The following is a 26,842-nucleotide window of genomic DNA, read 5'->3' as shown; positions in this document are numbered from 1 at the left end:
AAAAATTCTGTACATGCTGTTTCATTTCTCTTCCTCTGGACTTTTCTTTTAGAAAAGTCACAAACAACATACTATACAAACCAAAACCATTTAGAAAATAAAACCAGACCCTGGGGAATACACAGCACTTAGCCTCCACGGCACCTTCTTCCCACCATCTGGTTGAGCCTCTCCATGTGTCTGATGGGGGAGCAGGCAGTAGTTGACATGGAGAAGCTGAGGCCCACGGAGAGGCTGGGAGTGGATTGTAGGCCACACTGGAGTAGGGCTAGAATCGGGGCTGCACTGCTGAGGTTCCAGGCCGGTGCTTATGCTTCTGCCCAGAGCACTGGTATTAGATGCGAGATATTCTCCTTGTCAGTGTGTATCCTCAGCCCTCCCTCCTGTGGTTTCATTGGCTTACTGAATGTGAGCTCTCACTAAAGAATTGTCAGGATCATGCATTTATATGGTATCCGGACAATCTTCAGTGGATTCCTTCCCCATCCATCCATCCATCCATCCATCCATCCATCCATCAAAATATTTTTCGACCTGCTCTGCATGGGGCAATGTGCCAGTCCTGGAAGGCTGGAGGGATGAGAGAGTCAAACCTCCACTTCCGAAGAGCCTTTTCTTTGGAGTTGGGGCACGGAACCATAACTGTAATACCAGGCACAACAGAGTAAGTACTATGATAAGTATCAAGCCAAATGGAGTAGTGGAAGAGGGGTTAAGTTTTGCTGAGAGATGCAAAGATGGCGCTGGAGCTGAGTTTCGAAGGATGAATAGAATTTTGGTGCTGGGCAGACTTGGAGAAGTAAGGACCAAAGGCATGATGCTATGGCTACACTCTCGTTTCCTTAATACCACACTGCACAAATACAGAGGTGATCCGGTCCTGGGTTTAAGTGGTACTTGCCTAATAATGGTTTCGCACAATTGCTTGGGCCTCCTTCACTTTGGGATTAGGACTGGAGGTGGAAAGTCGGCGTTAGGAGAGGGCTAGTATTTATTGAGTGTTTTACTTACATTTATCCAATTGACATACATCATCTAATCAGGGGCACGTAGCTTGCAAGCGCTAGAGCCGAGATTTGAACTCAGAACTCTCTGACTCCAGGGCCCCTACTCTTCCCATAGTACTGCCTTATCACCTTCTCCTGGGAAGTCGCTAATGCTAAACAGTCATTCCCAAACAGCGGGATTCAGGTTGCAAAGTAGAGTGGCCGGTGGGAATGCTTGCGAAAATATTTTGTCGTCTTAACTCACGTCATTCAAACTTCCTGTGGTTAGTGGAAGGAGTATTTCTGCGTCAGTCATGCTTTCTGGAGGACCCTCTGTGGTGCCATTCTCTTGTGATGCTGCAGTTTGGCTGATGTTTCAGACAATCGCCATTTATATTACTTTCTGATGAGCAGGTATCTTCAGGCCTCTCACCTGCCCAAGATGACAAGTCACATTCTGTGCTTGAATGGGTTGTTAATGGATACAAGCATTTGACCTGGCAGAATCGGCCAGGTGGGATGGTGTTTTTATTGGACAGACAATGCTGTCCCATGAAATCTAAGAGAGAAACAAGGAGAGTGAGGGGGTTGAGGTGCAGCAACTCAGTACGAGGTGGACTTCCTGGGGCAGAGGCGGTAGACTGGGCGTTGGACCCAATTTTCCAAGGGATGTCTCGAGACATGGCGGGGGGTGGGAGGGTAAGGTAGGTGATAGTCATTGGGGGCAGGGTGGGTGCTTGAATCTTAGTAAATATTTAGTAATTGAAAAAATATTGTAATTCTAGAGTATATCTCAATGGTCCTCTGTCCTGATCCCTCTAACTAGGGGTTTGTGCCGTAAATACTGTCTGAGGAAGGTGCCTGAGGCTGTCAGTTTTGTCACAAGAGGAAGGTGCTGTCCCCATGAGATCCCAGTCCTGTTAACACAGCTAATTTCTTGTCGCCACTCTCCACCGATGACTCCCTCTGCCTCCTTCCTCTCCTTCTCCCCCCCACCCCCCGCTTCTCCAGTACAGTGCAGTTTTAGCTTGCAAGATTCTTTCAGGGCTGCAGAGCAGTTAATCTTAGAATCCGCTTCTCCAAGAGCATCTTGCTTTTTATCTCTGTTCTCTATATTGGGGTCTGGGATTCTGCTGCTAAAAAAATTTTGAAAACCAGATGTCTAGAGCATTTCTGCAGTGTTCATGGTCTGCAAGGGCGGCCCAAGGGGTTTGTGAGTGAGGGCTACACCTCCTGCTGTGTGTATTGCGGGGGTTGGGAGGTGCGTGGACCGATGCACCTGCGTGTTGCTCTTAGTCTGCTTCTGGAGCCTGGGTCCTTCTGGTTCTTCGGGGACTCATGATTCTCCTCCTTTCATCCCAGCCCGCTGAGGAAAACAACTTGGGGTTCAATGAGTAAGTCCCAAGTTACATATACTCTCTCCTGTCATACTCATTTCACAGACTAGGAAGCTCAGAGGGGTTGAGTAACTTGCTTGAGGTTACCCAGTTTGTAAGTGAAATGGCTTAGATTTGAATCCAGGTCTGATTCTAGAATTCATCATTTTTTACTACTGTATGCATCAGCCGTGCTTTTGCCTACAATCAAAACTATTTATTATTCTCTGTCATTTCCCCCTCCTGGGGAGGTGGGCTGGGTAAACTTAACACTGTGTAAAGTAGTATAATATGTATATCCCAATTTTATTCACCTTGAAGGTACTGCTTTTGGATGTCTGGCTGAGGTGGGAGAGTTGGGGGCCCAGGCTCGGGGTCCTCAGTTCCATCAATGTCAGGGTCAGGGGAGAGGTCTGGGAGGCTTACCTCCCAGCTCCTGAAACTGGACAGTAACGTCAACATCTGAGAGCTTCCGAGCACTTTGGCCGCTGGTTGCTCTCCTCTTTCTCTAAATCTTTCTCTGATGCTTTCTGGTCTTCCCCTGGATTTCTGATGGAGTCCTTAGAGCGTGGCTCGGCCATGAGGAACTGGGAACAACCTGCTTGGTTGTGTGAATGGGGGCAGGGCTTGAGGAGGACTGAAATGGAGTGTGTGTGGGGCCATTGATCAGCTCTGGATTGCTGTCCACTGACTGTAGAGATTGGAGCCCCAGGTTGGTGAGACAGTGCAGCCAATCCGTGGGTCCCATCGGGCACAAAGTTGTTTAATGGTGTCTCCAGTATGGAGCTGTGAGTTATGCTACTGTTATGGCCATGCTTCTCCTCAAGTTGTGAATATTAATTTTATTCCCCTTTTCCAGGGTGCCCCATGTCTCCACTTGAGGGAGTGGATACAGACCTACTGTAAGGGCTTAGATGCCCTCACGAAACACTGGAAGGAAACTTGGAAAAGAAATCCAAGGACTAGGTTGCTGGAAGAAAAATCCAGCTAGCTTGTAGGCCCCCAAAGCCTCAGATTCATCCAGAAAACTGGGGAGAGTTTTTCATTAGCTAGCTTTTCTCTGGTGCAATCACGTTTAAAAAGTCAAGTGTGGGGAGAAGGGATCAGGGACACCGAGTTTATTGAGTCCTGGTGGGCAGAATCCCTCCCCTGGACAGGACAGAGGGTGACGAGCCCCAGAGCCATCCAGGAGGCTGAGCCCTCGCTCTCCCTCCTGTTGCCAAATATTTATTTACTGAGAACTGAATACTCCAAAGCTGGAGCTTAAGAGCTTCAGCAGCTCCAGGACGGGCCGACTCATTTCGCCCTGATCAGCCACAGCTTGGGTTGCCGTTCATTCATTCTGTGGAAGTGGGGTGTCTGGGCCTTGCCCATTGGCTACCCTCTGCACATCAGGGTCCCAGGAACGACAGAGCTGTACGTTGAGATGGGCCTTCAAGATCCCTTTTGTCATTCCACCCCTGACTTTGTAGAGGGGTGGCTGAGACCCAGAGAGGGGAAGCTGCCGCCACAAGGCCCCACAGCTCCACGCAGAGAACCAGGTCACAGAAACTCTCTTTTCGAAGGGGTCCTCCGAGGCGCAGACCCAGGCTCCCCCAGGATGCTGGCCCTATGTGCCCTGCCCCGCTTTCCTTGGAACAAGGGCTGGTGTTTCAGATGAGGACTTTTTATGACTTCATTTCAGATAATGCAGTTGGGTACAGTTTGCCTGGTGGTTGCCTAAATTTAAACGAAGTGGGCTGGGGTGGGTGGTAGTGAAGAAGATTGGCTTGGTGCTTTCATTAAAGCACAATGTGTTGGGGGAAGGTTCGATTTTTATTTTTACTTCACTGAATGAGGGATGCACAGAGCTGTGGGTCTTTTTTCCCCTTTCCTTTTCTTTCTTTCTTTTTTAAATTATTAAATCTTTATATTCTCGAATCGGGACTGGTGGTGCATTTCGCTTTTAGGCTGAGTATAAATTAAAGTAGGTTGAACTGGAATATTATTATTTTGCATTTCGTGATGATCAGGGACAGTGGTTGGGCCTCTTAAACATCTATAGATGAACTCTGGTTAGACTTGGGTTTCGTTCCCGATTCTGGGCACTCGCTGGCTGCGTGACCCTGGTTATAATTTCTAAACTTGACTTTCCTCTTGGTAAATTGTTGGTATCAATACCTATGTTTTAGAATTGCCGTGTATCTGAGTTCACATGTTGGAAACTGTGCCACAACATAGCTGCGTGCCACATGGAGGATACTCGTGAATTATTACTGGTTGTCCATCCTCTGCTGTGCTTTCCATGCTTTGCCCCCAGCAAGGTGGGACTGGATCAGGGGGTGAGGTTGAGAGGATGGCCTCCTGAAGGAGGGGTGAGGGGGTGGTGTGGAGGCACGTGCTGGAGTGTGTGTGTGTGTCTGTAGAGGACTTGGCGTTTGGGGGGAACCTGGCTTGTCTCCTCGGGGGGATATTAGAGATCTAAACATCTGGGCCTTTGCCCCAGAGGATTGCCTTCCTGGGGTTCACCTCACTGATTTTTGTAATTAGTTTTCTCAACCTTTGAAAATCCAGATGTATAAATATGGTCTATTTATTGTGTCTCTGGTTAGAAAAGCAACATGTTATAGAAAAGTGGGAGCAGACAGAAAATCATAGAGAAGAAAATAAAAATCGTCCATAATCCCACCCTTCTGGGAGAAACCAGCATGAGGATTCTGAGGTCTGTGTGTCCAGTTTTTTTTTCTGTGCCTGTATACATAGGGTGTGCTTCCTGCTAGTTCATTTTTACAAAACTGGAATCATATTGCACATATTGTTATGTAACATGCTTTTCAAACAATTTTCTGTGAGCGTTTCCTAGTTGTAAACTGTTCTTTTAAAACACGGCTTTGGGTGGAGGCGCAGCATTCCGCTATGCGGATATTCCATAACTTATTCAACCAGCCTCCCTATTGTTCGTCATTTAAATTGCTTTCCGTTCCTTTTGCTCCTTCACCTCATGGTGCAGTGAATTGGGGAATGCAGATTTTAATAACTGCATCACTGTTTTAGGAAAGCAATTTTCTGGCGAAGCACACTGAACAAAACGGTTTCATTAGTTTCAAGTTTGTTTTCACGCCTTCCACGCTCCCCTAGATCTTTGGGCTTTGTAGTGAATTCGCCATCTGGGTAAGCACTGTACCTCTTCTGCATTTCCACCCCGTCCTCCACATACTGCTCACCCTTCAACTAATTTCCCCTCTGGTTATTAGGGGAGCGGGAACAACGAGAGATCACGACTGCCCCAGAAGATCCCAGTTCAAGCTCTGACCACGTCATTCGCTAACAGAGTGCCCCTGAAAAATGTGGGAGCTTTTAAACCCTCTGTTTCTTTATCTGCAAAATGAAGGTGATAAGACCTTTCTGACCAGAGGATGAAGGTGAAATACAGTCATGGCCTCACATCCGCTTTGTAACCTGAAGTTCCATAAAGATGTTGGTTGTTAGTGAAGATCACTTGGCGCTTGACCTTGAAGAATAATCACAGGGCCTGGTCCAGCGGTGCCGCAGCTGGCTTGCACCAGCTCTTGAGAGTTGATTCTGCCCATCTCTTCCCGACTGTATGACCGCTGGCCCTCATGTTGGTAGCTTGAGATTGGCCATACTGAGAGTATTTACACCATGGAAATTGACAAATACTACAATGTCAGCTGTCCCCAAAGGTTCTGAAGAAAATCAGTCAGGGGAAGGAGATAGAGGCTGATGGGGCAGGGCTGGGGGATGTCTGACTCTCTGCCCTTGAAACACAGCCTACCCTGTAGCCAGCCGAGCACCCTGTGTGCTGTAGCCCCTCGTCACCTTGTTGTTGGTTGGGTGATTGGGAGCAAAGCCTTCCTCCATGGGGATGATACAGGAAGGCACATGGAGAGCACACGGTCATCTCAAATCAGGCACACATATGCATTGCACCCTTCAGTGTACTGATCTCCGTTCTGAGGGCTCCCAGGATGTGCTGGGCTGGTGGAGTCAGCAGGAGGGCAGAGCAGTGAATGCAGGCGGGGGAGGAGGAGCTCTGTGGGACTCAGGGGGTGGGAGAGGATACAAGGGTTTAGAATCAGAGACCCACGGGATTAGCGGCTTCTTGGAGGCCAATGTTCTCATGGCACACACAGACCCAGGAAGGCATGGAGGGCAGGATGGCTCCCCTGAGGCCACCCTTGTGTTCACCAAGGGATGAAGCCCAGTGTTCCATTCCCAGTCCTGTGCCTTGTGCAACACCACCATCTCCCAGATTTTGTTTTTTTTTGTTCCTGGTTGGGGAATAGTGGCAAATGGGTGCAGTAAGCTAGTTTAGGGACCTGCTGAAGGGCACCCCCTAATCCCAGGCATTCAGGAGCCAGAGTGGGTTATGAGGATGGGCTGCAGTACCTCCCAAAACATGCTGCTAGAAGATGGGCCCTCCTGGTATGTAAGAGACAAAAAGTATTTTAGGCTGCCCTCCCGTCCCCACCCCCATGCGTTACGGACAAGCCAGTGTCCACCGTGGCTGAGCCAACACTTATTCAGCATCTGCTCCACGTTCATTTGCTAAGGTATTGAAAATCCCTGCCCTGGGAGATGGAGAACTGGGATCTAGGGTCCGCTCTGCTGTTATTAAGTCAGCTGGGGGAGACAGGTCTTGGTCTGGTTTCTTCCTCTGTAACAGGGGGTGCCTGGCCAAATGGTTTAATGTCTCTTTTTGCTCTGACCCCTTTTTTTTTTTTTTTTTTTTTTTTGGTGGTACGCGGGCCTCTCACTGTTGTGGCCTCTCCCGTTGCGGAGCACAGGCTCCGGACACGCAGGCTCAACGGCCATGGCTCACGGGCCCAGCCGCTCCACAGCATGTGGGATCCTCCCGGACCGGGGCACGAACCCGTGTCCCCTGCATCGGCAGGCGGACTCTCAACCACTGCGCCACCAGTGAAGCCCTCTGACCCTTTTTCTAAGCCGGAGATTAGACAGCGTCCCACTTCCAAAGCGTTTCAGTCTTTCAGTTCCTTTCCCAGGTGGCGACCACTCCTTGGAGCACAGGGTTTGGGGAGGGATTTCAGGGTTGGCTTGTGCTCCTCCAGGGCATTTCTTGGTCTGTGGGTGCCCAGTATTTTCCCGCATGGTTCCGAGTTCTAAGCCACCTGGTATTGGCTGGTGGTTAGGTGACCATTGCCCACATAGAACGTTCCCCACAAAGTAAAACTCGCCCACAAGTGCTTTCCTAGCAATGGGTGCACTGCTGGTGGGCAGGGGTGAGAAGTTGGGTGTACTTTCCTCACCGTTGGTCGGTTGGGATTTCGTGTCTCAGAACTGTACTGTCCTCATCCTGGTACCGCCGGTGGCCTCCCACCGAAACTTTACAGTGATACCAGAGCAAACACATACGCTTCAAAACTAAAATGTGACGGGGTGAGGTAGCAACAGGAAGTGGGGAAGTGAGCAGAGCAGAGCTTGTGATGTGTGCTCAGAATGCTGTTGACCTTTTTTCCCCCCCTTTTAAAAATCATATAGTTCACTTCAATGGTTGAGGTAGAAGTTCTTGTTTTAAACGGTTCAGCCTCTCGAGAGGCCTAAGGAGAGAGCACATGGCGGGGGTAAAACAAGTTTAGGGAAGATGCAAACCACCCTTTCCCCACCGTGCTCGGCAAAAGGTATGCAAGTTCATGTCAGGTTGGTGTTCTCGAGGCTGTTTGATCCTTTCACTCCACTTTTCTTTACTAAGGGCTGGGGCAAGCTATTTAAATTGCTCTTCTCTTAGACCTCCCTCTGTAGGACTCTTCTTGACCTTGATTGAAGACGCGGTGGGGAAAGTGGAATCCTGCCCCCATGGTTTTTCTTTTTCTGCCTCCCCCTCAGTTTCTTATTTTCTACCGATGATTGAAGAAGGAGAGAAAGCAAATTCAGTAGTTTGTTTCTGGTATCGGGAGGGCCCCGTCTGTTGACTTTAGCAAGACCGTGTCAAGCTGTCACTGCCCAAGGTGCCTCCCGCTGGAGAGGGCACACTTCACACAGGTGGGGACAGAACAGGGGCAAATCGCTGGCTGGCCAGATGGAGAGAGCGATTGTTAGTTTAGACAAATAGCTTTTCATCTGAAGAGCAAATACAGTCCTGAGGATGGAAGCTACGGGTAGGCATTCCCTGTTTGGATATTGGAGCCCAGTTAGCTCAGGTTGAATTAGCTACGTCGGGGCTTTGAGTGGGGTGCAGCCAGCAATAATGGTGCTGTGTGATAAGAGCTGTGTGTTTGTAGACGCTTCACCTGCCTTTCCACAAATTACCCTCCTCCTAAGCCTATAAGTTTGGGAGGGAAGATAGTATAGGCTCTCAGTGATGGCTGGGTAATATTAATAATGAAATAACGAAACAGGAATGGTAAGCCACCACTTTCTTGGCACAGTTTTGGATACCAGGTCATAGGTATCATCTTATTTAATGCTGAGGGAACTCTACTGTACAGGTGGGCAGTGGAGGCCTGGGAACAGTAAGCTCAGTGACCCGAAATGATGAAGCAGGTGTCCTGTCCCAAAGTTCACTTGGGTCAGAGCTTGTGTCTCCCGTGTTGCCCTCTGTGTTCACTGCAACTGGTTTCTGAAATGGCTGGGTTTAGGGTGTGATCTGTGGCCTGGCCATAGAATGTCTCTTTGGGGGAATTTTGCTGATCCAGGTGACGTCCTGACCCTGACTCCACTAGCTTTGTTGGTGGATAGGCTGCATTGCCATGGATACAGGTACACCTTGCTACCCTCCGCAGCCTTGTAGGTTCATGTTGCAACTGTATTTCATTGGAAATGCGCCAGGGTGAAGGTTATTCCAAAGAAAAACTGAAGTTTTTTTTTTCTTTTTTAAGGTACCCTTATCCCCAGTTCTATTCAGCGTCTATGGCATTTTGGCTTTGCCGTGATCAAATTGTAGTAAGGCCTGCTCTCAGTGTCTGAGCTCAAGTCTTGAGGGAAGGGCTGTGTGGTACAGGCTCTTTTCACATGATTTTGGGCACTTTCTTACTTTCTTGTGGCTTCATTTCTGCTTTGTTGGTCTGTTTTTCAGTCTTGTTGGAGTTAGAGGTATGGAAGGCATAGTGAGCTGGACGGTCTGCTAATTCAGAGAACTTGTACGCAGTGAGTGGAATGAATAGGACATGGGGCTGAAACAGTTTTTTAAAACCCCGAGCAGGATCGCCTCCAGTGGAGACTTGGCATTCATGGGCTTGTTTGGAGAGTCCTAAACAAATTGCTAGCAGAGTCGCCACCTTCTGAAGAGCCCAAGCCTATGGTGTCTCTGACTCTGGTGATGCCACCGAGCTGTGTAGAGGCGTGCTAGGAGGGGTGGTAATAGCTGGTATTTTTGAAGTTGGTGAGACTTGAGGAAGGAAGGTAGGGCTCTCGTGGCAGTCTGGTTTTTATTTTATTTATTTATTTATTTATTTTTGGTTGCATTGGGTCTTCACTGCTGCACGCGGGCTTTCTCTAGTTGCGGCGAGCAGGGGCTACTCTTCGTTGCGGTGCGTGGGCTTCTCATTGCGGTGCCTTCTCTTGTTGCAGAGCACGGGCTCTAGGCGCGCAGGCTTCAGTAGTTGTGGCGCACGGGCTCAGTAGTTGTGGCTCGCGGGCTCTAGAGCGCAGACTCAGTAGCTGTGGCACACGGGCTTAGTCGCTCTGCGCCATGTGGGATCTTCCCGGACCGGGGCTCAAACCCGAGTGCCCTGCATTGGCAGGCGGATTCTTAACCACTGCGCCACCAGGGAAGTCCCGGCAGTCTGGGTTTTTAGTGTTTTATGAATCAGACAGGCAGAGAGGTTGGTTTGTGTGATTGGGAGCTGTACCACTTGGCTGTGGTCAGTGGAGGGTCGTGTAGGTGGACCCTGCTCAAGTCTTTCTCATTCTTCTGCCGCTGGGGGTTGGGCACCATCCAACTGAAAGAAGAGTATAAACAGATGAAAAGTCATTCTCAACTTCCGGTCCAGCTTTATTTTAATGTTTCCCATCCTGTTCCTTAATAAAGTTAACCTTAATAAAGTTAACTTTTTAAAAGAAAATCCATGATGAAATCAAAGCGGAATCTTTCAACATGTATTGGAGTTCAGCCCATGTTCTGTTATCTCCCAGTTGGTTTTAATACCCTACGAGCCAGACAGCTCCCCGGTGGAATCTTGCAAATTAAATGTAGTATCTTGGTCTGTTGATTGTAAAATTCTTGCGGGAAGTGTGGCCCGGAATGTGAACATGGGAATGGGTTTTTTTTTTTTTTTTTTAATTAAAAAGTGGTTCTCTATCTTTGATTATTTGTTTAAGCTCTGTAAGGAGTTCAGTGTTCAGCACTGGGGAGGGGTTGCCTCCCCAGCTCGCCCGTGCACAGGGAGAATATATTTGAACAGTTTAGAATTAAGAGTGCTTGTGGTTTAGAAACCCACCTTTTCTGCCATTAACCACCAGTGAATGCCAGCCTGAAATGTGTTCTTGTGCCAGAGTAAACCGCAAGGTTGTGGAAAAACGTAAAGGAAATGGGGGGTAAGTTAGTAGTAAAAGGTGAAGGCTGGTTGTGGGCTGGGGGAGGGAGAGGCTGCAGAACAGATGGAGGAGAAAGGAACGCAGTCTGTGGGGTCCTTGGCCTTAGGCAGGCTTGGACTTCGCTAGAGAGAGAAGGTTCACAGTGTGTGAACTAAACACTGATGTGCTCCCTTCTGCATTTCCTTAGATTTGTATTTTCAAACTTCATAGAACAGGCAGCACGAAGGACACGGTTTACTTTTGTTGGAGTGGTTTTAGCTCCACCAGCCCACCTCTGTCAGGTTAGACTTAAGGCATCGAGGAGACTGGTTCTCAGTTAGGGGTGGTGTTGCCCCCAGGGGACATTTGAAAACGTCCGGAAGTTCCCTGGTGGTCCCCTGTGGCCTGGGTTCAATCCCTGGTCGGGGGACCTAAGATCCCGCAAGACCCCACAGGGTGGCCAAAAGAAAAACAAGAAAGAAAGAAAAGAAAATGTCTGGAGACATTTTTGGTTGTCACAACTGTTTGGGGGGCAGGGGGGAGTCTTACTGGCGGCTAAAGGGTAGAGGCCTGGGGTGCTGCTAAACATCCCACGCTGCACAGGACAGCCCGCAGGACAGAGAATCATCAGCCCAAAGCGTCAGTAGTGCCGAGGCTGAGAAACCTCGATCTCGGGACTTGGTTGCTGTCCATTCATCCTTCAACACAGCAGTGTCTTGGCCCTGGGCTGTGGGAAGTGCACACTTCTACTGGAGTGGAATCGCCAGGTCTGGAAGGCTTACTGCTCCCAAGATCTGAGAGAGTCCCGAGGAATTGGCATCTTGACCCAGCTGTAATAATTTTGCAGCTTAGAGTCATTTTTTTCCCACACTTTTCTTCTGACAATTCTCCATCTTATCTTGCTGCTCCGTGAACCTGTCCCCCAACATTAATTCTCTAACTTGGTGCGTTTTGCCCCTGCCCCATACAAAATGCTATAATTGGAATTTTTCTTTCTTTTCTATCTCTACCACCCATCTTAAAGCTGTATTGGATGAGTCCTTGGTCCTCTTCGGGGAATCTGTTTTTCTCTACCCTGAAACAGGTTAATGAGTCTCCAAATTGCTTTTCTGCATAAGATGTGTCCCATGTGCCATTTTCTCCCTCCCCCACAGAGAATTAAAAATATGAACTATTTAATAAACTATAGACTTACCAGCAGTCAACTGTAAAACACATGCCTCTTTCAGGCCACTTTTTGACAAGTTTCAGGTAAGAATGATAGCATATTAAATTATTAGGCAGTTTTATGACTGTGCAGGGAAGATTTATCCTTCGATGAATAAATATTGCTGTAACCCAATTTAGAACTTGACGAATACTGATTTATGGCTTAAAATATATAAGGGTTTTATGATGAAGTGGCAGTGGTGGGGGGCAGGGTTAAAGTGATGGCTGTGGCACCTTTGAGTAATATGCCATTAAAATATTGCTGCAGGCAGAGCTGCTGGGAGGATTCTCGGTGGCTTCTGCGGGTACCTGCCACTGCTTGTGGGAATCGGGGTCCAAGTCACTTTGTGATGCACAGTCCCAGCTGATAGCACTTGGAAGCACTATTAAAAATGTGGGTGCCCCCGGGTCCCTAGCGGTTGATGCTGCAGTGCACCTTCTGAAGGATTCCACTTGCCTACGTATGGAATTTCAGGGTAGCAGTGGTCAATGACAGTACATTTTTCAGGTAAGGAAGGCAGCTTTGAGGATGAATGCTTTCAAAACCTAATTGAGGAGGGAAGCCAGTTTCGTGTTTTGGATGTGGTGGTTGTCCTACATTTTTTTTTTCCTCAAATCCTTACTTTTTTTTTTTTTAAATTGAAGTATAGTTGATTTACAATGTTGTGTTAATTTCAGGTGTACAGCAATCAGTTATACATATATATGTATGTGTATATATATATATATATTCTTTTTCAGATTCTTTTCCCATATAGGTTATTACAAAATATTGAGTATAGTTCCCTGTGCTATACAGTAGGTCCTTGTTGTTTTTCTATTTTATATATAGTAGTGTGTATATGTTACTCCCAAATTCCTAATTATCCCTCCCCTCCCACCTTTCCCCTTTGGTAACCATAAGTTTGTTTTCTCCGTCTGTGAGTCTCTTTCTGATCATCCTACTTTTGAACAAAAAATCTGGGACATTTGAACTGACAAATATGGATGCTTAGAGGAACAGAAGAGAATTTATCATTGAGACTGACCTGTAATATCTGTTGCATGTATAGGTGCCTCATGATGGTGGAGCTAGATCAGTTACTCATGATCTCTTCCTATTTGTTTATTGAATAATGTGTGCACAGGGTATGAAAGTTGGAGGTCACAAAGAGTCAAAAGTGGTGTATAGTAATTCTTCCTCTCCTTCTTGCCCCAGTCTCCCGATTCCCCTCTCCAGAGGTAACTCCTGTTATTAGCTCTCGGGTTATCTTTTTCAAAGTTAATCTATGCATATAAATGCATATATGAACTCATAGTATTTTTGAACAACTGCCGGCGTACTATTCATGTCGTCTGTGCCTTACTTACCTTACCTAACAGTATACGTGGAAAATTATCCCGTGTCATGACATACAGAGTGCCCTTACTGTTTCTTACAGCTACATAGCCTTCCATTTCATGGATGAACCATAATTTATTAAAGGATCCCCTGACAGTGGATATTGAGGCTCTTTCCAGGCTTTTGTCCTTACAAATCACACTGCAGTGAGTATCCTTTTATACACACCATTTTGCACATGTAGGAGTATGTCTGCAGAATAAATTCTTAGAAGCGGAATTGCTGGTAGAAGCATATATACATCACTGGTATTGGTAGACATTGCAAGTATCCTTTCAAGGAGGTTGTAGCGATTTACACCCTCAATGAATGAGACATCCTCGCCAACACAGTGAGTTATCAAACTTTTTGATCTTTGCCAGTCTGATAGTTGAAAATTGGTAGCGCAGTTTGTTTTAATTTGCATTTCTTTTATGAGTGCGGTTGAGCATTTTTTCACAAGGGTAAGATCCATCTGTATTTCCTTTTCTTGCGATTCATATTCTTTACCCATTTTCCTATCAGGTTGTTGGTCTTTCCCAAGTCTATTAGCTTCGGTATCTCTTTGGCCCATTTCTGTATCTGGCAGAGCTCAGTCCTGCAGGCTGAGGCAGACCGTGCGTTCAAGTGAGGCTTTGGAGAATGAGGTGGATGACGAAATGGGTCCATTTTCTTGGGTGTGGCCATTGCTGCCTCTGAGGCAGCTGGAGTCCCTGAGCCTAGTGGTTTCTGGTCTCACCCCAGCTGTGCTCCTTCAGAGCGGGCAGCAGTCGGACTCAGGCAGACAGTGAGTGCCTGCTGGTGTGTTGAACACGTGAGGATGGATTGGTTTGGGGGATGGACGTGAACGAGGCTGGGGAAGCCGAGGTTGGGAGGAGGAACGGAGCATGGGGATGGGGCACTGAGTATTTGCATTTAGCAGGTTCACAAGAAAGAAGGATGGCAGCCACACTGAAAAATTTCAAATACATTGTGTCTGGGAAGTCAGGAAAAATAGGATACACATATTTTTAAGTAGTATGTCAGTTCCATTTTCCGTACGATGCTCAATATGTTTATTTCAACCTCAGTTGAAGTTTATCTAAATGTAAAGTGTTGGTTCTTAACCTAGAGTGAGCCCTCCCCCTCCCTCCCACCCCAGCTCCAGGGCATTTGGCAAAGCCCGGAGACATCTTTGGTTGTCACATTCACAGGGGAGGGGAAGGAGAATGTCATTGGCGTCTGGTGAGTAGAAGCCAGGGATGCTGCTAAACGTCCTACAATGCGCAGGACAGCCCCACAATAAAGAATTTTCAGCCCCAAATGCCAAGTGTCAATACATGAAAAACCCTTATATAAAGCAATGGGGTCCAGTTGTTAATCTGGGCGGTGGTGGGGGCGGGAAGCACAACAGATCCACTATTTCCTTCAGTTTTCAGACAGTTTGGACACTCTGTAATGTCACAGTTGAACTCACTGATTTATTACAGTTAGATGAACTTCACCTGAAAAGGTATGGAGGTTGAAGAAAAATAATACTGAGAATTTTATTTGGAAACGTAACTAGCGTACTGTTTTAAAGGAAGTCTATCCTATGTTTGCTGAGTCTGGGGGTCCCCTGTGGGCTTCCAGTGGGAGCAGGGACCTGTCACTGCCGCCTGCCCCTCCTTACTGCTTTCGCTCTTTGCCCTGTGCACACACTAGATACAGAGAGGGTAGGATTTTCTTAACCTGAGACTCCCGAAAGGAGAGGGCCAACAGTGCCCCAGCAGGGTGGCATTTTCTGGGTATCCAGGCTCTGAGCACAGTGGGAAGACGGTGCTGGGACCCCGCTGGTCTCTGCTTGAGTCTCCAGCACCCCCGTCTCCCAAGCAGGGTGCCTGCTGTGGGTGGCCTTCAACCCCAGAGGTTCAGAGGAAGCAGCAGAAATACCCTTGGATTTTCCCCTTTTTTTGTTTTCAGAGACGGAGGTGGCTGAGATCGTGGGGTGGGGAGCCAGACTACCCAGTTGAAATCTTTATTCCTCACCTATGCGTAACTTTGGGCAGGCCTCAGTCACCACCTCTGTAAAAGGGGAGTAGTATTAGCCTAGTTATGAAGATTAACTGAGTTAGTATATGGAAAGTACTTAGCACAGTGCTTGTAAGTGCTAGCGATCGTTTCAGCCCAAGGAAGTTCCAGCTTTCTTGCCCCTCCTCTGCAGTTCTGTGGAAACCCTTTGCTGAGATGAGCCAGCATTCTAGATTCCAGGGGGAGCCTGGGGGCTTCCCTGAGTCCCCATGTACGGAAGTGCCCTTCCCCGAGTCTGGGGTGGCCTCTGCTTCCCCCAGGAGGCACCAGCCCTGTACTGTCTGTCCCCAGCTCCGCCCACCCACCCTGACCTCCTCCATCTCCCCTGGGCCTGCCTCTCTGAGGTGGGTTTCCTCTTCATCCCACTCTCCTGATTCTGGTTTCCCATTTCCCACCACATCATTTGGTGTGACTGCCTTGGAAAAGCCCAAGTTGGAAGGTGAGGGGACGGTCATATCTGGGCCATGGGCCGCCCTCCCACATAGGACTTGGCTTTGGTCAGGCCTGGGCTGGTGGGCTCCCTGCCCTCAGTCCCCAAGGGGCATTTCAGCTTGGCCTCCACCACCGTCACCAGAAAGGGTATTTATAAAATGGGGACAGCCTTTGGCCGGAACCTATAAACAGTCTACCCAAAAGTTGTTTGGGTGAAGCCAACTTTTAATTTTGTTTTCTTTTCATTCAATGTGGAGGTCCATATTCAGATAGTTTTCACGGATCATTTAATGGCCGGGGATCACAAGGGTCTCATCCCTGGGTGGGTGGTTTAACTTGAGGGCTTCAATCAGCACCTTGTTTTAAGACATCACTAAATATACAGAAGCCTCATGGGATGCAGTGAGGGAAAGGAGCAGGTAAACCCTGTCTCCAAGGAGCTTCCATCCAATGGGGGTGGTACAGCCCCTCACATCAGGTGCTCCCAATCTGTTGGGGGAGATAGAGCCTCAGCTCTCATGGGACCCCCAGGCTGAGGGAGGAGACATAGGATGAATTCACAGTCCGATTGATGGGTGAAGTTGTTGGTATTCTAGGCGAGCTCTCAGTCTGATGCGGGAGAGACAAAGTCTGCTAATTCAGCCCAATGGAGGAGACCTGAGTCTTGCTTTCAAGACCTTCAGTCTGATGATGTGAGACACAGACAGAACCCTCAAGGAAACGGATAGGATGGAGCAGTTCTTAACTCTATAACTTTCTTTCTTACGCACGATGGAAGTGGGGGAGATAGGAGAGACTTCGGCAGCCTGGGGTAGAAGCAGGTTCAGCAGCGGCCTTTGATTTGACTGCAGAAGCCACTTTCACCGGCCTCTGCTGGTGGAGCACCCCCCTGAAACATTGTGTGGGGCTGTGCTATCTTTAGTGGTCACCCTTCGTAATCTTTAGAGGACGTTGCTGACGTGGCTGCTTCCTGGGCTGGACCTTTCTCCCTAGTGAGCCGTGCCTTTCGCAGGGCGAGAATTTGTTTCGGGGCGGGGGAGGCAGTGGGGAGTGATTGGGGACTTCTAAAACTGGGCTGCTGTTCTATGCCTTCTCCCGAGTCAGGGGGTGAGACTTTTAGACCCTTTGAGCAATCCATCTTAGGGTCAGAAAATAAGAATATTGTAGAAAGAAATATCATTAGGCATCATGTAGTCTTCTTTTTCTAATTAAAAAAAATTTTTTTTAAAAATTTGTATTCACCGCATGGCATGCGAGATCTTAGTTCCCCGACTAGGGATCGAACCCGGGCCCCGGAAGTGAAAGCGCTGAGTCCTAACCACTGGACCGCCAGGGAATTCCCAAGACATCATCTAGTCTTACCTTCACATTTCACAGAGGAGAATGTGGAGGCCAGAAGGGAAGTGTTTTTCTCAGTGCTGCTTAGTAGCTACACTGGGCTTATGGCCTGGTTCCTGAATCTGGTCCCCAACACAGGCCTAGTAACAATAGTTTCAGGCAAGTCCTGCTAAACCTTATGGCAGGTCAGTGATTCCTCTGCTCAGAGCCCTGTATGCTCCCATCCCGCTTGGAGTTAAAAACCAAAGGCCTTATCGTGGCTTCAGGGCCAGCCAGGTCAGGCTCCCCACCCCTTGCCTCTGTAACCTGCCACTTTCTTCCTCATTCATGCCACTCTAGACTTCTGGTTGTTCCTTGAATACACTAGGACATTCCTACCTCAGGGCCTTTGCACTTGCTGATCCTTTTGCCTGGAATATCTTCCCTTAGATATCTGTGTGGCTCACTCCTTCACCTTTTTCAGAGAGTCCTTACCTGGCCATCCTAGATAAAATGCTCTCCTTCTCTGCCCTTCTCTATCCCTCTTCTCCTGCTTTATCTTTTCTCCAGAGCATTTGTCACCATCTTACATGGTATATATTCATTTACTTATTAACTCTTAGTTTCCTCCCTTTAGAATACAAACACCAAAACATGGTCTGTTTTGTTTGCTGCTGTGTCCCCAGCAACCAGAACGTGCCTGGCACGTAGTAAGTGCTCGGTATCTATTTGTTCAAGGAAAGAAAAGAAGAGTAAAGGTGGGGGTGGGGGGCGGGTGGAGGATGAAACACAAATTGAAATCCAGGCACTTTGTGTTAAGGATGGTTAGATTGGGTTAGTTGTCTTTCTTTCTTTTTTTTTTTTTCCTTTCTTTTTTTAAAAATTTATTATTATTATTTTTTTTTTTTTTGGCTGCGTTGGTTCTTCGTTGCTGCACGCTGGCTTTCTCTAGTTGCGGTGAGCGGGGGCTGCTCTTCGTTGCGGGGCACGGGCTTCTCATTGTGGTGGCTTCTCTTGTTGCGGAGCACGGGCTCTAGGCGTGCGGGCTTCAGTAGTTGTGGCACGCAGGCTCAGTAGTTGTGGCTCGCGGGCTTAGTTGCTCCGTGGCATGTGGGATCTTCCCAGACCAGGGCTCAAACCCGTGTCCCCTGCATTGGCAGGCAGATTCTTGACCACTGCACCACCAGGGAAGTCCTTGGATTACTTTTCGATTTAGAAAAAGGGTAATATGTATTGGGGTGGCAGCAATCCATCACTTTCCAATGGCCATCTGGACCTTTCTGTGTGGTGTGGTAGGCTGGCGGCATTTCCTGTCTGCCCCCAAGCTCCATCCACCCTGCGTGATCCTTGTACCTATAACTGCAAAAAACTAGGTTAAACTTCATCTTCCCAGAAAAAGAGTGTTTTATGAATGTCCTGGATGTGGAAAGGCTCTGAATGCTGCATCGGAGCTCTCTGGCCCTTCGCCAAGCGATGGGCTAGAGATTGCACTGGTGGAAAGAAGCTGTATCTTCTTCTTTAGGGTGTATAAATCTTACGTTTATCTGCACGACCAGACTCCCTCTTCTGAGGGACAAAGACAAGCACTGGAAGATTTGAGTTGAGGATCCAGGAGAAAATTGGGTGTGGGGGGCATACACCCCGTATATGAATTTTGGTTGGACTTATGAAATTGGGACATAGGAAGGGGAAGCTGCAAGCTCCCGGGTTCTGGTCCTGCCCCTTTTTGTGGGTGGCCTTGGTGGCTTACTTCCCCTCTCACAGCCTAGCTTCCTCATCTATAAAATGAGACTTGGACCACAACCCTGGGTGGGGGGCGGGAGGGATGTGTTTAAGGCTCCTGGGGATCCATGTGTATGTGGTCCCCATGGTCCCTTCTAGTTACTGACATCAGCATAGATGGCTGCATTTAAGTTCACTGCTGTCTTTGGATCAAATACCAGATACTTGGTGAAACCATGGCTTCCTTGATATGCTGGAAATGAAGGTGACAGTTTTTTAAGAAAAGTAAATGTTTAAAAAATTTTCTCAGTGCCGGTTACTTTAGTAAGTATGGGGTTTTTTTCCTTTTTTCTTCTTGGTCTTAACCTGTAAGCGATTACAAGATCAAACAAGTTTCAGTTTGAGTCTCCCCGGCTTTACAGTCTGAGCCTGTATCACGTTGACTTATCACATTTACTTTCAACTAGTCTGGCTGTTCCAGGGAGGCCTTATCAGCCAACTGTTCAGGCCTCAAGGTAGGAAGACGTGGTTTTGGGCAGTTTGGAAGCTGGGTTTTCAGCATCGCTATAGACCTGGCCCCTCTCCCCACTTATCTGCAGACCCCACCCCCCGCCCCCCAGCCCGACTCAGTGAGCTGTTTGTTATGCAGCGATCTGCTTGGGAAGATTGTCTGAGTTCCAGCCCCGTCCCAAACCCTTGCCCCTTGCCCAGGACCAGCTACATTTGCTGGGCCCAGTGCAAAATGGAAATGGGGGGCCCCTTGTTTAAAAATTACTAAGAATTTCAAGATGGGGACAACAGAGCATTAAACCAAGCTGGGGGGCCCTGTGAGCCTGTGAAGCTGGCTCTGCTCTCCCATCTTCCATTACCAGGGCCATGGAGACTTATAAAACACATTTTAAGAGTCATTATAAATTCCCTCAGAAGGAATTTGAGTTGTTTCTGTCATGGCCTGTCTGATTCAGGGCTGCTGTCCTGAGCCACTGTGTGTTTGGAAAATCATGCCAGCCCAGTGGGGAGGGTTTGGACAGTGTCCATGGGTGCTGATGGGAGGCGCAGAGAAGGATGGTTTACAAGTGGTTGCATTGCCCAAGCCGCCCCGAGGCTATCGGGGGCTCCTTTCTTGTAGGAGCACCATTTGTTTGCCTTTTAAAAAGTCTTTTGATGGATGAACAAAATGTGGTTTGTCTCTACATTGGAATATTATTCAGCCATAAAAGGGTATGAAGTACTGACACATGCTACAACATGGATGAACTCTGAAAACGTTATGTTAAGTGAAAGAAGCCAGACACAAAAGGCCACATACTGTATGGTTCCGTTTATGTGAATTACCCAGAGTGGGCAAGTCCATAAGATAGAAATTGGTTGCCAAGGGAAGAGGAGAAGGACTGACTGCTAACGGATATGGTTTTTTGGGAGGAGGATGAAAATATTCCGAAATGAGGTGGCAGTGATGGGAATACAACTTGGTGAATGTGCTAAGAAACACCGAATTGGTCCGCTTAAAGGGTAAATGTTATGGTTTGTGAACTATACCTCAATTTTTTAAAACTAGAAGGAAAAAAAAGGTCTTTCGGGGGCTCAGCATTTAACTCCCTACCCCTCTGCCCTTGGTGGATGTAGCTGATTCAGTGCAGGAGCGGCCGTTCTCTCCTTCCACAAACCCCATCCCTTTTCTTCCCGCCTCACCCTTGGTCACAGATAATCTTTCCAGCATCCCTCCTGCAAAGCCCGTTTTCCAGGAAAGATCTTTTGGAAGTATTCATGCTGAGCAGATATGTGGCTGCTCTCCCGAGGCATTTGCATATTAGCTTCTAAAGGGAGAAAGCTTTTAGGTGAGAAGAACAAACGTTTAATTTTAGAATTCCAAGTAAGAGCAGGTGTGTGTGAAAGGTTATTATTTTTCACAGGGTGGAGTGCTCTCGGTGGTTCTGGAGCTCCGGGGTGGCAGGTCCCCTTTCCACCCATGCATCCGGCTGGCCCCAAGGCAGGGCCAGGCTGGTGGGGAGTGGCAGGCTTAGAAGCATCCCTTCAGGACGATCATCTTTGCCCAGACCCACCCAGAATTCCTCCAACATTTTTCCAGAGAGGGGGGAATTTTGACTTTGGGGGGCTGCTGGGAGGAAACACCCTTCCGGTCAGGTTTCATTTCTGCTCTGTGGATGTGCTTGGTTCTTGAATCAGGTGGGTCCGATTTGAGACAGACCCTTTGCCTGGCTCTTTTCTGCTCTTGTCCCTGACAATTCAGCACTACGTGTCCTTACCCAGTGCCCCTCCACCCCCACTTCCCTCTTTACATCTCCTGCTGCCTTCCCCCACCTTCCCTACGGTCACAGCCCCGTCCTCCAAGACCTAATGTGGTCCAAGTTCAATCTTTCTTAGAATCCCCTTTAGTCAGTGTTAAGCCCTCTTCCTTCGTATTTTCTGTGGCTCTTGGATTCCTGAGACCTTTATCTTAATCATATTGGGATCTTCAGTGCCTGATACGGTGCTTGTATACAGTAAGCACTTAATAAATGCTTCTGGATTTCACTAAACCAAGACTGTGTTTGGCCCTGTGGGGAAATGGGGAACAATGAAATCAGAGAGGGAGGTGCTGAGGAAATTATAAGCCTCAGGAATGACTTGATAAGAGACAAGAAAAGAGCATTTGTGATACGAAGGGCTGGAGATGGGAGCACCTCAGAGCCTCACGTCATGAGCTCAGGGCATCTCAGGAGCCACTGGTGGAGGAGCTGCTTCCGTGGAGTATCCTTTCCTGAAAGATCTCTTGGATTTCAGGCTTCCATCCTTAGCCGGAAGGACCTGCACGAACAAATATTTATCGCGTCTACTGTGTGCCAGGCACTCATCTAGATTCTGCCACTTGGTTGGTGGATTTGGAGGAGCACAGGGCTTTTGAATATGCCCTGCCTGGGGCTGGGAGAGTTGCTTTTCCCTGAGCCTTTTGGGTTTTCCCCAGATTCCTAGGGATGTTAAAGTCCCAAATGATCACTCATAGGAAAAACACACTGGTGCTTCTGTCTTAAACACTGCCATTCATACCCTGCCTCTGAGAGGAGGAAGGGAGTGAGAGTAAGACAGGGCTGCCCTTTCCACCCCGTGCATCTGGTGGATGGATGCGGCCTTGGCTCTCTCCGTTAGGGTCCCAGCATGAGATGGCTGGCACATGCAAAGGGTTTACTGGGGACACTTGAGTGAGGGGGAGGTATTTAGAGAAGTGTGGTCAGGGTTAGGGAAACCAAAGGGAGGCACCGCCGGGGTTGGCAACAGTGGGAAGCTGTGCCCTCCCCTTGGTCAGGAGGGCGGAGCTCCAGAGTTGGGGAGATGGGGCCCCTGACGATAGCCATGATGCTGAAGGGACACAACTGCCACCGAATTGTGGTGAAACAGAAGGAAGAGGGGAATAAATGCTTTCCCTTTGCCCACTCCAGCTGGAAGCTTAGGGAGCCCAGTTGCTGCAGTAGGTGGTCCAATAAGGGCAGAGAACTGTGTGTGCCACTGTGTGTGTGTGTGTGTGTGTGTGTGTGTGTGTTTGTGTGTGGTTGAGAATACCCACCACCCCCTGGCCGCCTGGGCATTCCAGTGCCCTGCTGGCTCTTACATTTCTTAGGTTAAAGAAGAAAGTATGCTGTCTGCATCAGCAGGATGGGCACTGGGTAGTTTTGACTGTAGCAAGAGTAACAGATAACATTCATTGACGGCAGGCACCCAGCATCCTAAGCATTTTCCGTGCATCCTCTAGTTTAGTCTTCACAATAGCCCCAGCAGGTAGGTACCGGTATTATCCTCATCTTCATCCCGGTACTGAGAGAGTTAGTAAGTTGCCCCGTCGGAGTCGCACAGCTAACAAGAGGCACAGGTGGGCTCAGAGTGATTCTGTCTGACTCCTGAATGCGTACGTGTACCCCCCACTGCCTCTGGTTCTCCTTCCTCCGCAGGGGGGCCCTACCCACCCTGTGGTCAGTGCCACGCATGTGCTGGTCCCACTGCCTGGGATGGTCTTCCCACTTCCTCTGCACTTGACCCAATTGAATCCATTTTCGAGACCCAACTCAGATCTCACTTCCTCCGTGAGCCCTTCTCCAGCCATTTCAGCCCCCAGGCCTCCCCGTCACAGGCAGTGGCAGGGGACTGCCCACCGTGCCCTCAGGGTGTGTTATCGGCTGTTCTGAGTGTGTACATCTCCTCAGTCTCCACGAAGACTCCAACTTTCTTCCGTACAGATCTTAGGTCCTGAGTTTTCTTGGAACTCTTCCCTCACTCCAAAGTTTTAATTGAAGAGACTTCAGTAATTATTCCAGGGTTCAGGGAACCAACAGCGATGGTGCCTATGGACCAACAACATAGGGGAGATGCCATTACCACACCAGAGCCTGAGGGAACTTCTTCAGAGGGAGCTGCCGCGGAGCCCAGGGAGGGCTGTAGCCCTGGGAGAAGGGCCACGTGATAGGAGATGATGGATTGGAGGATTGGTTTTCTACTTGGTTAGTAAATGCCCACTGAGAGCCAATAGGGAGGGTTTTTTAAAAGGAAAGAGAATAAGCTAGAGATGAGGTCACAGGAGCATATGGTCTCTTTGAGTGTCTGCAGGAGAGATGATGGGCATGTAGCCCTGCCTCAAACAGCATGGTGCTTTCACAGAGCTATATATCTCTCCCGGTCAGATGCACGCGTCATCAGCCGGGTGGTCAAGCCCAATGGAGGTGGACGTGTGAGGAGCCAGAATTGTCGCAGGCGGGCTTCCCTGGTGGCGCAGTGGTCAAGAATCCGCCTGCCGGAGGGTGGGAGGGAGGGAGATGCAAGAGGGAAGAGATATGGGGATATATGTATATGTATAACTAATTCACTTTGTTATAAAGCAGAAACTAGCACACCATTGTAAAGCAATTATCCTCCAATAAAGATGTTAAAAAAAAAAAGAGAGAATCCGCCTGCCAATGCAGGGGACACAGGTTGGAGCCCAGGTCTGGGAAGATCCCACATGCCGCGGAGCAACTAAGCCCCACAAGCAACAACTACCGAGCCCGTGCGCCACAGCTACTGAAGCCCGCGCGCCTAGAGCCTGTGCTCCACGACAAGAGAAGCCACCACAATGAGAAGTCCACGCACTGCAACGAAGAGTAGCCCCTGCTCGCCTCAGCTAGAGAAAGCCCGCACACAGCAACGAAGACCCAACACAGCCAAAAATAAATAAATAAAATAAATTTTAAAAAAAAGAAAAAAGAATTGTCGCAGGCTACCTTCTTACAGGACAGGAGGTGATGCTAGTCCAATGGCCTCCTGGAGGATTTCCCCAAAGGCCTCACGCAGGCCACAGAGGCATCGGAGTGGAGCATGGCCAGTCTGTGTCTCGGCAGTTTTGAAGTCTCACAGTTCTTTTGAAATGTCTCTGGAGGGTCCCGGAAGTTTGGATAATTGGCAAACGTCCTTCACCTTTGGGGCTGACATCAAGGACAGGGCTATGCACTGTGTCCCCGCTCCCCTCAAGCATCACCCAAGGCCACGTGGTGTTGCACAGGGAGGACCTCAGCCTCTCTCAGTGTGGTGTCGCTTAATCTCATTTCTTTTTTCTCTATTCCTATTTTTCCACCCACTCCTATTGGCCTGGACCCAACTAGACACTGGAGGGGCTTTCAATTGTGAATTGTGGGGAAGCAGTTGGAAGGCTGAGTAGCAGATGAGAGGCTGAGAACCCTTCGCTTTTGGGCCTCTCTGTGCTGGCCCTTGTAAATTTTGCTAAGTGTCTCTGGATTTTTCTTTCTGCTGAGCCTTGGATGTGCTAGGAGATGCTCCAGACATCCCAAATGCCTTTTCCTCCCCCGAACTCATCACACACCCTACGAGCTCCGGGCCTTTGAGCTTGTGGTTCTTGCTGCCTGGAAGACGCCCTCACCCCTCTGCTTTGCCTTGTTAGGCTTGGGGAGCAGTGGGGACTGTGGAGAATTCCACAGTTTCCGCTCCATTGCAAGAGTTTCTGGGCTCCTGATCTTCAAGTTGTGGGTTTGAATGTTGCTTGGAGTAGGCGTGGCTGCTTGCCTTCGGCAGAGACTCAGGAAGGAAACAAGTAGGGGTGGGTGACACAGCCTGGGTAGAAACTTACAGGCAGGGGGGACCAGAGGGGACACTCAGGAGAGGACAACTGCTCCATGTGGCTCAGACTCAGGGAGCAGTAGGAGGTGAAGCTGACGAGGCCAGATGGGTCCCATAAGGGACTTGACCGCTGTGCTAGGGCATCTTTTCTACATCTATTCTTGGGAACTGCCAGGGCCTGGGTGTATGGCTAGGGTCAGTTGTAGTGGTAGATTCGACCCTTGGGCAGACTGCAGAAGCCAGGGCCTGACTGGGGAGAAATCTTGCATTTTACAGAAAAGGAGATGTTTCTGCACACCAGACTGGGTCCTGCTCTGATGCCTTGGCTTCCTGATACTGTGTACGTTTCAGAGAGCAGATAATGCTTTGGTTCAGGTTTTAAAACTTTCATTATTCCTTTATTACATAAATAAAACATAATAAAGATAAGCAGAGAGGAAAGGGAAGTGAAATTAACCTCACCCGTAATCCCACCACCTAGATATCATTTACATTGAAAACTTGGGTATGGAGACTTCCCCACCAATTTTCTGTATTTTACAAAGTGGAAACAAACCGTAGGTGTATTTTGTAACCTGCCTTGTTTTATTATGTGTGATTTTTTTTTTTGATTTGTTTATTTTTGGCTGAGCTGGGTCTTCGTCGCTGCGCGCAGGCTTTCTGTCTAGTTCTGGCGAGCGGGGGCTGCTCTTCGTTGCGGTGCGCGGGCTTCTCATTGCGGTGGCTTCTCTTGTTGCGGAGCACAGGCTCTAGGCACAGGGGCTTCAGTAGTTGCGGTGTGTGGGCTCAGTAGTTGTGGCACACAGGCTTAGTTGCTCTGTGGCATATGGCATCTTCCCGGACCAGGGATCAAACCCGTGTCCCCTGCATTGGCAGGAGGATTCTTAACCACTGTGTCACCAGGGACGTCCCTGTATGTGTGATTTTTGTCCCATTTAAAAAATATATGCTTGCCCAAAACTCAAACTGAAGGGTATAAAGAGAACCATTCCTTCCCACCTCCCCACCCCATCCCCTAATTCTACTCCTCAGAGGTAGCCCTCTTTAAAAGTTTCCAGTAAATCTTGGAAGGCATTATGCTCAGTGAAGTAAGTCAGACAAAGACAAATACTGTATGATATCACTTATATGTAGAATCTAAAAACATATAACAAGCTAGTGAATATAACAAAAAGGAAGCAGATGTACAGATAACAACAAACTAGTGGTTACCAGTGAGGAGAAGGAAGGTGGGATGGGCAAGATAGGGGTAGGGGAGTAAGAGGTACACTCTACTAGGTATAAAATAAGCTGCAAGGATATATTGTACAACACAGGGGATATAGCCAATATTTTATAATAACTATAAATGGAGTATAACCTTTAAAGATTGTGAATCACTATATTTCACACCTGTAACTTATATAATATTGTACAGCAACTATACTCCAATTTAAAAAAAGTTTCCTGTACATCTTTGATTAGGGAGAAATTTGGAAGGGATTATGTGTGTGGAAGAACAAATTGTAAATATTGGATGCTGTGACTTGTACAAATATTAGGTGTCATGTGTTGGTTAGGAGAAAGGCCAAGGGTGGGTTTGGAGGGACTAGGAAGTAGTTTGTGGTCAGGGAAGGGACTTTCAGAAATCCGTATTGTGGACGTTCAGGAAACGGGGAGATGGAGAATTTTGGAGGCCTGGGTTTAGTTTGGATTTGTCCTGTGGGTGTTGGTGAGGGGCAGGGTGAGTAGAGGTGAGTGAGACTGTGGGCAGGGGCCAGATATGGTCCAATCTTACCTCCTAGGCAGGGTTGGGGTGGAGAGGGTGGCAGGTGTGCACA

General features: G+C 48.4%; 1 protein-coding gene across 17 annotated transcripts in view; it reads left to right on the top strand.

Annotated features, from left to right (window-relative positions):
• The window catches only part of TRERF1 (transcriptional regulating factor 1), a 572,147-nt gene that overhangs the window by 420,647 nt on the left and 124,658 nt on the right, over positions 1 to 26,842 (top strand). For 13 of the 17 annotated variants that reach the window (XM_060162908.1, XM_060162907.1, XM_060162906.1 and 10 more), the window contains 2 exons: positions 4,954 to 5,063; positions 5,596 to 5,763. The exons of 3 other annotated variants lie outside the window; for them this stretch is intronic. The gene's annotated coding sequence lies outside the window, so the exon portion shown is untranslated. The remainder of the gene's footprint in view (positions 1 to 4,953; positions 5,064 to 5,595; positions 5,764 to 26,842) is intronic. One more of the 17 variants, XM_060162909.1, reaches the window with a different exon arrangement.

This window comes from Lagenorhynchus albirostris, chromosome 10 (genome assembly GCF_949774975.1).
Source record: "Lagenorhynchus albirostris chromosome 10, mLagAlb1.1, whole genome shotgun sequence".
Taxonomy (NCBI): domain Eukaryota; kingdom Metazoa; phylum Chordata; class Mammalia; order Artiodactyla; family Delphinidae; genus Lagenorhynchus; species Lagenorhynchus albirostris.
Note: the sequence above shows the minus strand (reverse complement) of the source record. Positions and strands in the feature narration are given on the sequence as shown.